Source organism: Ambystoma mexicanum, chromosome 12 (assembly GCF_040938575.1).
Source record: "Ambystoma mexicanum isolate Mex_15411 chromosome 12, UKY_AmexF1_1, whole genome shotgun sequence".
NCBI classification, from domain to species: Eukaryota; Metazoa; Chordata; class Amphibia; order Caudata; family Ambystomatidae; genus Ambystoma; species Ambystoma mexicanum.
Window position 1 is genome coordinate 35,236,426 of NC_090936.1, and position 13,262 is coordinate 35,249,687.

The following is a 13,262-nucleotide window of genomic DNA, read 5'->3' on the forward strand; positions in this document are numbered from 1 at the left end:
CAGGGGTGTCCCCTGCTTCCTGAAAATTGGAGGTGGGGGATGAAAAAAAAAAGAGAAAAGGGTTCCCTGCGGCATCGGATCCGACCTGCGTTAGAGGGACGGAACGGACCCCACAGGGTTAGGAGAGGCAGCGGACCAGGAAAAGGTAAGTGGGGGTCTTGGGGGGAGTTTATTGGGGGGATTGGTGACAGAGATTTGCAGGGTTTGACAGCGGTAACATTGCAATTGTAGCGAAACTGACTATGGTCAATTCTGCCACGAACAATTCTGCCACAGCCAAATCACACAGATCCGATACCATACGCTAGAAAATGCCATCATATGCTAAGGAAGTATCCCCATTGATCAGGTAGTGAGGTAAACATGCTGTGGTACTTGTATGCCATGTATTTAGCATTACATATCAGGTAATGCTCCCAAAGGCCCAGGTATTCACACCATTTCAAGGCTTTGGTAAGAGAATTGCAAAGGCTCACACCATTGCCAAGAATTGCTATCAAAACCCAGGTATCTGCCATATTATTCCATGTACTAAACCATTGTCAAGCCTATGTGTGTTTAGCAGAGTTATGCGAAGTTCTACCATGCCCAGTCAGAACTGCCTGGCCCAGTTTGCCAAGAAGTGGCAGCATAAACTACGCCTATTTACCACCGCACAGCCATACTCCAATACGCCCAATGAGGTTGTTAATGTCATGTTGGATTTTCCTGCCTAGCCCAGTATGGGCAGATACCAGTTTGCCCAGTTACAACAGCCATGGCAGATTCCATTAGGACATGTTAGCACAATACGGCTACTTGGCAAATGTCATAGTTACTCCAGTACAGCCGGCAATCATTATAACCGAAATGTAGAGTTATTTCAGATTCCACTATGTCCCGTTAGCACTTCAATGCCAAAATCTATTGTTGCCGCTGCATGTGCGTGGTGCTGGGTTTTGCATGTGCAGGGCTGGGGAGAGTGTATGTGCAGTGCGATGCGAGAGGTGTACGCAGTGATGAGTCTGGTGTGCATGTTGTGTGCAGTCCGTGGGTGGTGGGGTTGTGTGTGTGTGTGTGTGGGCATGCTCTCTTGGAGTGGTGTGTGTTTGTGTGTGCCTGCAGTACTGGGGTGGCTTGTACGTACAATGTGGTGATTAGGCCAAATCGCAGGTGTGTGTGCGTGCGCCTGCAGTGATGGCGTTTTGTGCATCGGGGTGTTGCTAGGTCTGGAAAAGATCGAGGACTATGCTAATGTCGGCACTGTCAGGACTCAGGGCTAGCTAGCCTTTTGGTTGTAGCCTCTGGGCTTCTATCCGGGGCTCCAACCAAAAGACCCGGGGCGTTAGCCCCGAAGGCCCCCCCCCAGCAGCCTCTGTGTGTTTTTGTGTGCACATCCAGCTAGCCCTAACCCATTACATTGTTATATACTGTGTCTCCCTGAGAATGTGCATTGAATAGTAGCACATTGTATTCAGTGTTTTCATACTGTACTCTATGATATTGCCATCCAGGCATCCCTAACAAAACACTTTCATTGTTTTTACATACTATCTCACATCTATATATCTTTAAGAAAGTGCAACACATTATTTCTATATTCTGAGCAATGTTTATACAAAACTGCTTGCATTGCTTCATATGGTGTCCTGAATTGTTTCATACCTAGTGTGGTAAGCCAGAAGAAGGACTCGAACCAGAGGACATGTTGTCAAGAGGCTTTATTTAACTTAAAAAGAAAAAACCTTTTTTTAGCCCTATTGCTAAAAGGGAGCTCCCATCCTATCAAAACAATAGCTAAGGCACTCGCCAATAGTCAAAACAAAAAAATAGTCCCCGGTCCAACCCTATCCACTAAAATGGCCCTACATCTTAGAAAACATGAAATAAAAACTGGGCAGAGTGCCCGGACCCCGAGTGATTTCACCCAGATCTTCCTCTGGCTTCTCAGGAGCCTCCTCCCGGCTCTGGGTTTAATATGAGTCTGTAGAAAAGCCAATTCTTGGTTCTTTTTTCCACAAGTCTTGGCATTCTTTTAAAGTTCCAAAGTTTCATTAGTTCGTAAAGAAAGCCTTAAGTCTCAGAAAAAACAAAATGTCTCAATTTCTTTAAGTGGCTGGGATAGTGCCCTGATGTCTCTCCACAACTTGTAGTGACCTTTCTCCACTCGCTTCACATCTTGGGAGACTCTGTGCTCTCTTGGTATGTGTTCTTCACTGTGTTTCTTGTGCCTCTCTAGGCCGCTTGGGTTCCTCCTTCCTAATGTCTCTCTTATCTCTCTAGGGTATTTTTAGCCAATCTTTTTAGGTTCCCTTAGCTCTTGGGAGATTCTCTGAGCCGTCGGATGAATTACAATCTTTGAGTTTCTTGGGCTCCCATAACCGCTATGTTTCTTCTCTCTCTCTCTGACCCTTGTAGGGGCTGATGGAAACTCTTCCTTCCTCCCCATTCTTTCTCTCCTTTCTGCGCCTCCCTCGGGCTGTGACAACCCAGATACCTTCTGTTCCACTGGGTTTGTTCCAGGGAGGGGGCGTCTCTTGGAAAGCATTGGTGTTCCCCACGACTTGCAGGTTTCCAGTCTGGATGCAAGCAGGGTTTCTCTTCTGTTCGTTTTGGTGCGTCTCCGCTCTTGTGCTCTCTCGTAGAGAGTTGAGTTTTCAGTGGCTGTTTGTGGTCACCGGGCCAACCACGTCCTCCGTGTGGTCGCGTCTCCAGGTAAGGCGTGCCTTGAGGTGCCTTTGCCTGTCCGACACTGCGTGTGCCTTTATTCTAGCTCCATGACCAAAAAGGGGCATGTGGTTTATGTTCAGCTGTCAAGCCCACAGAAAGACCAGCAGACCAGCATGGCCTTGAGCCAAACATCCAAAGGCACCTTCAGTATTATCTAGCGCACCACAGTTGAATATACCATCAGTTTCCTGAATTCCCATAAATGCGATAATGCCTTAGTTATAAGGAGTTCTCCACGGGAGTGGGAGTCCTTTTACCCTTCCGGGGAGTGACTCCAAGCCAGGTACTGCGTTTCCAAACCCCTAGGGAGGGTTTTACTTAGCAGGCCATCCATCCTAGCCTCAAAGGGGGGTGGCTCCCCCACGGAAGAAGGGACGAAGCCTCCAGAATCGTCACAGTAGGTATACCCAAATAATCCATCAACTACCTCATTTTTCATCCATCCTCCATCATCCCCATGCAGACCAACCACTCCAACACAAATAGCTGCAGAAAAACAGTCCTCTTGGGCTAAAAACCCCAAAACTCTACACCTCTCAACAATGTGCAAATGTCACCAACTGACCTAAACACCATGACAAACGAAGCCAAGCACAACCCCCATCCCGCCTGGAAACAAAACTCCACTCATGTACATTGCAGACCCACCTAGAAAGTATGCATGCACCAATGCCAATAACTCTTGGTTCTCCACACATCAACAGCGCAGCAAAGCAAACTACCTTTTTCCCCTCTTCTCCGCTAACCAACCCTCCTCCCCCACTTTCCCTTTCAGATCCACGAGAAGTGCCTGGAGACCTTGGAAACAGCAGAGGTGCACAGTATATATCACAATAACATAACGTTTCCAATCTGGATTCCAATCTCTTCACTCTACTGAAACTGCTCTTCTTTCTGTCTGTGACTCACTGCTCTCAGCTCGCTATTCTAAACGCCCATTCTTACACCCTTGGATCTTTCCACTGCTTTTGACACATTGGACTATATCATACTTCTTCAGTTCTCTCTTCCTTTGGTTTCGCCAGTTCTGTATTATCTTGGTTTCTGTCTTATCTATCTAATCGTACTTTCTCGGTCCATGGGCCGGGACCTGCTCTGATGCTTCTCTGCCTTCGCGCAGGGTTCCACAGTGCTCTGTCCTCAGTCCTTTTCTTTTTTCTCTTTCTACCTCCTCTCTTGCTTCTATTATTTCTTCCTTTGTGCTATCTCATCACTTCTTTGCTGATGTTACCTAACGTTTCTTGTCTTTCCCTTCTTTTCGTCCTACTATTCGTATGAATCTTTTGGCTTTCTTTCTACTATTCACACTTGAATGTCTGATCATTGTCTTGTTCTTAATGCTTTGAAAACTGAATTTCTCTCTTCCCCACCCTCTACTATTCCTCCTCCGTCCCCTCCTCCTTTTGTCCTGTTTCCAGCTTCTCGTCTTTCTATTTCCCTTACTGCCCATGATCTTGGTTTTGATCTTGACACTGAACTATCTTTATCTGACCATATTTCTATTTCTTGTCGCACTTGCCGATTTCATCTGTTCAATATTCAAAATGTTAGGTCCTTTCTTACCTTTAGCGCTACCAAACATTTGATATCCTTACTTGTTTTCTCAAGGCTATTCTACTGTTCTACACTACTCTTTGGTCTTCCTGTTTCCCATCTTGCCCCTCTAAAGTCTATTTTTAACTCCTCAATTTGTCTTCTCTACTTGCTTTCCCCTTGTAATTCTATTTCGGACTCGTTGTCTTCTCTTGGATGGCTATCTTTCCATTCTGACTTAAATTCAACTTTCTTTGTATAGTATTTAAATCTCTTCATGGCCATGCAACAATCTATCTAGCATATCTTGTGTCTTTTTATGTCACCCCCTCAGGCTCTTCACTTCTCAATCTTTCTGTTTGTTATCTGTTCCTCGTCGTCTTTGTGTGCAATCACGTTTCGGTCCTTTTCTTTGCTGGCTCCCTTTCACTCGAATGCTCTTCCCCTCTTGCTTCATTCTGTTGATTCCTACACTGCTTCTCGTACTGCCTTGAAAAATGTTCTAGTGCAATCTTAATTTTATCTTTACTATTTTTGAAATTGAAGTGCTTGTTTTTTGCATATTTCTTTGATTATGTTTCAAAGCCGTTTGTACTGTAAATGGCTCTGTACAGCGCCTTGGCATAAGGCGCTATATAAATAACAAATAAATACAAACATAGCTATATGCCCCCACCATATGAATTTTTCATATTAAAATAATTAAAATGTATCTCTAAAATGTACTTTCTAAATCCCTCTCTCCAGAGCACTTAACCTTTTCCTAAAGCTGTAATGTCTGTTTCTCGCTTTATCTGCTCCTAAACCTGCAACAACTCCCAAAATTGTATCTTTCTACATAATCTGATTTCCATTCTTTCTAAATCCTTTCCTCTTACACAAAATCTGTTTCTAAATAACCCTATTCCTTTTAAATTATTCATTTTTTAAATCTCTTTTTCCCTATTGTTTTAAAGTACATTTCCCTTTCTAAAATGTTTTCTCTGGGTATCCTGTGCTCTTTCTTAAGCTCATCTAAAATGTTCTCTTTACACCCATTGTACATCTCTCTCTCCAAATCGGATTTTACTAAACCTCGCTTAATGTGTACATGTAAAGGCTAGCTCCATTTAATTTTCTCTCTTAATCCTCCACCCTCTCAGAAGCTCTTTCTTTGACTTTCCCAAAATCTTCTCTGAATCTCCATATTTACTCTTACACTATATCCTTATGCAAATATCTCAAAATATATCCAAGTGTCTCTTAATTCGTGAACGTGTTTTCTTTTTGCCAAATATCTCTTTGTACACAAAACAAAACCTGACCTCACATTTTCTCTGCAAACCTGTTTTTTTCTCATTGTCCTGATACCGGCCACTTTGTGGGCCTTCCCTTATCATGTTCCGTTTGCGGGTGTCCATTGCACATGTGAACCCATCCTGCTCCTTCGCTAGAGTTGCCTTGATTAGTCAGCAAGTGTAAACCGAATAAGTTGACATATCTGGATCGACCACAGAGGGGCTAAGTACAATCTACTTAATAGTGAGACAGATTTAGACTTTCCTGCATAGGACAGTGATGGACAAGTGGGGGACATTTATTTACTGTATTGTCCCTTTACATTATAAAGGTTATTTCATTCTGGGGATGATGTGTACTGTGTTGTGGTTGTAGACCGATGCGCTGCATGCTTTGGTATTCGCTCAATCAGTCCTGAATGACATGAAGACGAACAACGCTGAATTAAATGCCCGAATTCCGCATAGTGATCTTCATTACTCCGAGTCCTGCTCTCCGCCGTTGCAGTAACTGCAGATAACCCTCCACCACCTGGAGTTGGTCCATTGCTCCTCAGTTCATTGGGTTCGATATTTGCAGCAAGTACAAAGGGGAAGGATCCCTGTTTAAGGGAGAGGAGAAAGAGAGAGGGGAATTAGCGTTCGAATAGTACTGTACGCATGTGACACACTTGTGTATAGGCACGTTACAAATGCCATATCATATCATATCATGCCTCTGAGTGGTAGCGGACATCCTGAGACTTGACTGGATCTTGGAATAATTTAATGTAATGTGCTGTGAAGTCATCATGAATATGATATATGATATGATATTTAATTTATATTGCACTCATACACAAGTGTTTCAGAGCGCAACCGGCAAGGGAGGGGAACAGGGGAGAACAAAACAACAGTCTTACTAGGCCCAGTGACATTGAGAACGCGCAAGTGCATGGGAAAGGGAAAAGGGGAAAAGTGCTTGGAAGGGGGGAGAAGTGGAAAGTGCAGAGCAGAGGAGAAACAGATAAATAACAATAAATAAATAATAAAGGCTATAAATATTGGTAGTGCATCCAGCAAGTGGCAAGTGCTGAGTTTAGCAGACAGGGTGTGTCTGATGAGTGCAGAAGAAAAGAAAGGGGGTGGGGGACTGTATAGGTAGAGATACAGACCCCAGTGCAAGGGGTGGCCCGGAGGCAGTGCAGGAGGGTGTCAGGGTGAGCAGGTACCTGGACTTGGAGAACAGAGGGTGGCCAGGTGCACACTGCAAAGAGAAAGACAGATCAGCAGGGGAGAAGAAGGGGGCGAAGAGGAAGGTCATGAGATTCTTCCGGAACCAGAGATGGTTCTCCTCAATTTTCAGAGTGGCAGGGAGACTGTTCCAGAGGGAGACCGCCACTGAAGACAGGGATCTACCCCCAGCTTGTTTCTTTGAAAAATGACTGGCCCTGCGGGAATTAGAGGTAGAGGAGCGAAGAGCTTGAGAGGGGGGGTATTTACGGAGGGATAGTTAAAGGTAGTTTGGACCCAGGCCCCAGAAAGCCTTGTGGACAATGCAGAGGGTTTTGAATTTAATCCTTGCATCCACTGGGAGCCAATGAAGGGGTTTTAGAGCTGGAGAGATACAATCCCACGGCTTGAGGCCAAGGACAAGTCTTGCAGTCCTGTTCTGGATTAGGGAGGAGAGTAGAGGCCGGTAGATTTAGAAAGAGGCTGTTACAATGGTCCAACCTAGAGTGAACCAGAGCTTGGGTAACAGTAAGCTTCTGTGGGAAGGGGAGGAAGGGCAGAGTACCTCGGAGGGAGTGCAGTAGGAAGTTTTACTTTTTAGAGGCGTCAGAGATGTGGGCGGAGAAGGAAAGTGTGGAGTCAAAGATGATCCTGAGGTTCTTAGCCTCGCAGGTAGAGGTAGGAGAAGGGCCAAGGGAGGCTGCCCAGAGAGTAAGGGGAAAGGATGGTGAAGGTGTACCGATGAGGAAAGATCTCAGTCTTGTTGGAATTTAGACAAAGATCGTTGGCGGCACACCAATCTTGAATGGAAATTAGGCAATCAGAGATGAAGGAAGGAGAGGAGGTAGCCGTGGGCAGTCTGAAAATGAGTTGAGTGTCGTCGGCGTAGCACTGGAGGTTTGAGCAGAAAATGCCAAAGCAGTGGGCGAGAGTTGCCAGGTATTGGTTGAAAAGCCAGGGCGAGAGGTTAGACCCCTGGGGAACACCACAGGTAGAGAGGGAGATAGATGATAGGAAGGCCCCAAGTTGGACCTGGGAGGGTCGATCAGAGAGGAAAGAGGTCAGCCAGGCCAGATGCTGATCAGTGATACCCAGGTTATCAAGGAGACGATTGAGCAGGGTGATATGGTTGACTGTGTCAAAGACAGAAGAGAGATCGAGTAGGATGAGGACAGAGGGAATGTTAGAGTCAAGGTTGGAGAGCAGATCTTCCTGGATGTTCAGGAGAGCAGTTTCCGAGCTTCTGGCAGCTCTGACGCCATACTGGTGCTCATGGAGAGAACCTACAGACTCAGAATGAAGGTTAAGCTGAGAGATGGCCAACTTTTCAAGGAGTTTACCCAAAAAGGGAGTAATGGAAATTGGGAGATAGTTAGCCGGACAAGTAGGATCAGCTGTGGGTTTCTTGAAAAGAGGATGCACAAGGGAGTGCTTCAGAGGGGAGGGGAAGGATCTTGAGGCAAAGGAGAGGTTGCAGAAATCGGCAAGGGCTGGAGAGAGGGTATCATTGTGGTCCTTGATGGTTTTAGAGGAACAAGGATGAACCTGTTTTGATGAGGCTTTCATAGATCAGATTTATCTAGCAACCTCATCAGGGGAGAAAAGAGGAAAGGTTGAGAAAGAGGGTGGGGGGTTACTGGGGGAGGGTCAGTAAGCGCAGACAAAGAGGTGAAGGAGGAGAGGGTGGACAGGATGTCCTGGGCTTCTGAGATAAGGTGAGTGGCAAGGGCATTGCAAAGAGCCTGGGAGGCAAGAGGATGGCAGAGACCGCTGCAGCGTCGGCCAGCTCCTTGCAGATTTTAAAGAGTTTGGCCGAGTTGTTAGATGCCCCAGAGACACAGGCTTGAATCTGTACTATCTTATTGATGAGGACGGAAAGTCGGTATTGCCTTTGGAGCAGCTGAGAGGCCAGTTTGTCAGAGGATAAACAAGAAGCCCTCCATTTCCTCTCAGCTGCCCTACACTTACATTTAAGTGTAGCTAGGTCAGAGTCATACCAGGAATTGCACTTGGCTCTGGACTTCAAAAGGATCCTCATTACAGGGGCAAGAGCATCAAGAGTATCAGGAATGGAAGAGAAGAGCATGGACAGGGCTGTGTCAGAGTGTGAGCCAGCAAGGGATGGAGGAGGGGGAGAGAAGGTGGCATCGAAAACCTCAATTGACATACGCTTCATGGGCCGGATGTCCAAGAAGGTAGGTGGCAATGTTGGGGTAGGCTTAGCTTGGGGGAAGAGAAGGAGAGATAAGAGGAGAGGAGGCAGTGATCGCTCCAGGGGAGAGAGGAGTAGTCAGAGGGGTTGTGGGGAGGAGGCTAGAGGAGATTAAGACATCAAGTGTATGCCCTGCAGAGTGAGTTGGACCAGAGGGGAGGATAGAAAGGGAGAGGGAATCGCAGAGGTCGCAAAAGAGTATGGAAGAGGAACAGGGAGAATCAAGATGGATATTGAGGTCACCAAGGAGGAGGAGGAGTTGAGTGTTAGAGGCAAGGAGGGAGGAGGAGAGGTCAGCCCACTCAGAGAGAAATTAGGTTATTTGACCAGGGGGCCGGTATGGAGTAGAAACCGTAAGAGAGTGGCTAGGAGAGAGAGCCTGCAGACAAGGCATTCTAATGAGGAGTAAGTCTGAGTGGGGATGAGAGAGGCAGGAATCCACTCAGGAAAGAACAGGGCTACACCACCTGCGGGCCGGGTGGATCTGGGCGTGGAGAGGATCTTGTAGCCATCGGGGAGGAGAGTGTCAAAGCTTGTGACAGAGCTGGCAGTGAACCATGTCTCGGTGAGGACATGAAGGACAAGTTCTTCCAAGAGGTAGCAGATGTCAGAGGAGTGTTTGACAGCAGATCGAGAGTTAAGAGTGCCAAGATGAAGAAGGTTGCCGGCCTTAAAGACCTTCCGTGGAGGGTTACAAATCAGAGGTACGCCCTGCAGAGGTGTGGGGGGAGCCAGAGGTGGGGCAGAGGAGGAGGGAAGAGGGGGCAAGGTAACCAAGGAGGGAGAGGAGGGGACAGCCGGAGATGAAAGGAAGTTAATGAGGCAAGGGAACTGCCTATCAAAGAGAAGGAGATTGGCCTGAGGGACTTGGACCATGACAGTGCCGTTTAGGTAGACATTTATTATGACTCTGTAGGAGTCAAAAGAATCCATGAGGACTTCCCAGCTGTTGCCACCATTAATGGGAGAGGGAGAGACAGGACAGAGCACAGAGATCATATATGCGGGGTCAATAGATCTGGCGAAGGAACGACAAAGAGGATGTTGGTGAGGGTCTGTGTGGAAGAGGCGCTGGTGTAGTTATCAGCGATAGGGAGACCAGGGTTGCAGGCCAAGATATCCTTTTTAAACTTCTTACCAGACTTAGTGAGAAGGGAAGGATAGTTGATAGAGAAGTAGTTGGATTAGATAGGAGAATCAGAAAGCGCCATGGGTGAGTAGAGAAAGGAGGCAGTGGGAGTAGTTAGCAAGTACAGAGGGGAGGAAGAGTCACTGGGCTAGCAGGTTACAAACAATTGGCAAATTTAAATGTAAAACACACCCAAATTTGAATGCCAAATTAAATGCAAAACACACCGAAATTTGAATTCCAAATTAAATGTAAAACACACCCAAATTTGACTGTCTTTTCTGAAATTTTGATTTGGCGTTTTGGTGACCTCTTAGGGCTATGATTAAAGTTTACTCAACGTTTACATAGCTGGCATTGTGTCATTTACCAAGATTTCAAGTAAGAACATTTTGCTAAAATATAAACAAATATTGTGGTAAATTACGCAATAAACGTACAATGAGCATTGGGGTGCTGCGGCGGCTACAGCCAATGGCAGCTGCTCCTGGGGTACAGAGGTTTGTCTTAATATTGAGCTTCGTGCATTTCCAAGTGGATGGAGCGAAGAGGCTCCATCACGCAGTAAATCTGCAGGGGGCAGCACTTTCAAGCAGTGGCGCTGATACGGCATAAAATGCGGCTGCTTGGCACGCAAGGTCGCGACAAGCTGGCAGGTGAAGCGGTTGTCAAAGTCCATTTGACAGCATTTTTAAGTAATGAAATCCGGGGTGTTTATTAAGATCGCGAGCGTGAGCGCCTCCAATTATTGGACTATATGTAAAAAGTAGTAATGAGCGCTTGCGTGCCGGATGGCGGTGCGTGCGTACGCTCTCCCTGCCTGACAGAAAACCGCCTTAAGCTGTAAATCTAGGATACCTTTCAGCCGGTTTCAAAGTCTTGATTTCATAACGCAATAGATTTTTTTTTAAACCCCACCACCCACCAAAAAAACAAAAAAAACTCTGCGAAACAAACAAATTGTCTGAGCGGACTTTAAAACTACCCGGATATTTAAAATGCAGAGCAAACCTTATCCAGTAGTGACACATTATAACTAATTCCCGGCAGGAAGCCGGGCTGCTGGCGCATTTTTGAGTAACCTCACATTTCACATTATATTTCCACATTAATTAATCTATAATTAATCCCCCAGGCATCACGTGTGACATCAGCCAGAATACCAAAAGAGCTCCTTGCCTTGAATATTATTAGCCCGCAGTTAGCGCCACTAGAATTGCATATCACGGCTCAACTTGTGTAAAGTGTTGCTATTTTTTTTCTCCGTCCCTCCCCCCCTCCCAGCGTGGGAGTTCTGTCCGGAGATCCGGCACGCGCGGAACGAGGCGCGGCTCAGCAAATATCATATATTCATCCAACTGGATTAAAAATCTGGAAATGCTAATTTAGACGCCTAGTGTGCGTCTCTTTATGATAATATCCCTTTTTTTCTCGTTTCTGTGAGGAAAAAAAAAATCACAGACTGTTTTAAGCAGCTTGGCAGGGGTGCCGGGGGTGTTGGGAGGGGTGCTTCACAACGTACATATTATTTTAAGTGGTGAAAAGAGAAAATAAATAGGTGCTCGAAGATTTTTTTAAAAACGAAATAAAAAAGTGGGCCCGTGTGCCTGCTGAGCCCTTGAAAAGCCCCGCGCGCGTTTAAAGGGGAAATATTGTTTGGTGCTTTCCGCCGGCGCCATGATCAAAATAAGAGGTACAAATTAGTTCATCATGGCCGCCGACGACACAAAACATCATGCAGAGAGCGGTCTTTGGCAAGGTTTTTAATGAGGAGGGGAGGTCAAGCAGGCGGTGGCCCTGCTTTTCAGAGTCCTTCGAGAACAACACAGGCCTCTCGCGCCTGACGTGCCGGGGAACGAGGCGGCCTCGCGCTCTAATCTCGCGCCACTTTTGAACCGCGCGGGCGCTCCATTTTGTGGCCTGCGTCGGCCCCTGCTCAAAGGAAGGCCTCCAGATTTTCCAGTGCGCGCTTTATTTCAAAAGTAAAGGGATCTGGCGCGGCTATTTATGATGCAGTGTTTTTTTTTTTATTCCCCTTTCTTCAGGCTACTGAGGAATTGTTAATGTTTGCATTGCTCTCGATGCAGGGCTGTGGCAGGGCGCCGTCGTTAAAATGTTTGCGCCTACCACAAATCAAGGAGCGGCAGGAGAGAGCGCTTTGCTCTAAAAAAAGCAGGCAGAAACTACTCCTCACTTGCAGTTTGAGAAAACATGTCGCCCAGTGGAGCCGCTAAAATGTATGTCAAGAGCGTACACTCTTGTTTCAACAAATTAAATTACTTTGTGGTAATTTACTTTGCCAAAATTACCTTGCAGTGGTAAACTAGGAAAGCACATGCTGAGGGGGAGTGGCTATAGTGGGCTAGTAATTTACATTGATAAAGCCATGGAGAACGTTTCAGAGTGCAAGGTGTTTGCAACATGGGGGCCATATAATTAGTGTTTTGTTCGTGTACGGTTAGTTTTGCATGTCATTGTTCCTTGTCTTTTAACATTCCAGCTCAGCGTATGTTGAGACCAGATACTGCCTATTATTCATTATAGCCTTTTAGGCTGGAATTGCCAAATCTTCCTCCTCTTCGCTGCTGGGCTGCGCAAGTTAACTCACTGTTTTAATTAGTTCTCACTTTGCGCTGCTTTTTACACCGCTTATTGATATTGATGCTGTTTATTGGTTTACGTCATATGGTTCCTAATTAGGCCTTAAGGGCACCCTGGTGTCTACCCACCACTTCACCCCCTCCCCCACAACAGCAGCCCGTGCACCTCCCTACACTAATTCCTGCCAGCACCCAATTCTTGCATGGCAGAGGGAGCACCAATCCTGAAAGCGGGAGCGCAGAGGCGCATGCTGCATGCCACATACTCCTCATGGATTTGGAAGCCCTTTCTGTGGCTCCTGCTTTCCTTCCTTGGTTTTGACTCTAGCTGCTCCTGCCGTGCCCCCCTCTGAGAGGGACTCTGCCCTGTGACTTATGTCCTTCTGGTGCCAGTTTGGTGTTTTCCTCCCCCCACACCACTCACTTCATAAGCCCAGACAGTACAACCAAACTTGCAGCATTGTTCTGGTTCTATGGAGTGAGTATATCACATGAAGTATGCGCCTCTGCGCTGCTGCTTTCAGGAGTGCGGCTTGCGCTGCCATTCAAGCAATTAGGTTCCAAAGCCTCAGATCTAAAGGACCAGTGTA

At 46.4% G+C, this 13,262-nt stretch overlaps 1 long non-coding RNA gene across 1 annotated transcript in view; it reads right to left on the reverse strand.

Annotated features, from left to right (window-relative positions):
• Positions 1-1,685: 1,685 nt before the first annotated feature.
• LOC138513226 (uncharacterized) overlaps positions 1,686-13,262 on the reverse strand; it is a 127,221-nt gene continuing 115,644 nt past the window's right edge. Inside the window, exon 2 of the long non-coding RNA XR_011281734.1 lies at positions 1,686-6,121. This is a non-coding gene — a long non-coding RNA (uncharacterized lncRNA). The remainder of the gene's footprint in view (positions 6,122-13,262) is intronic.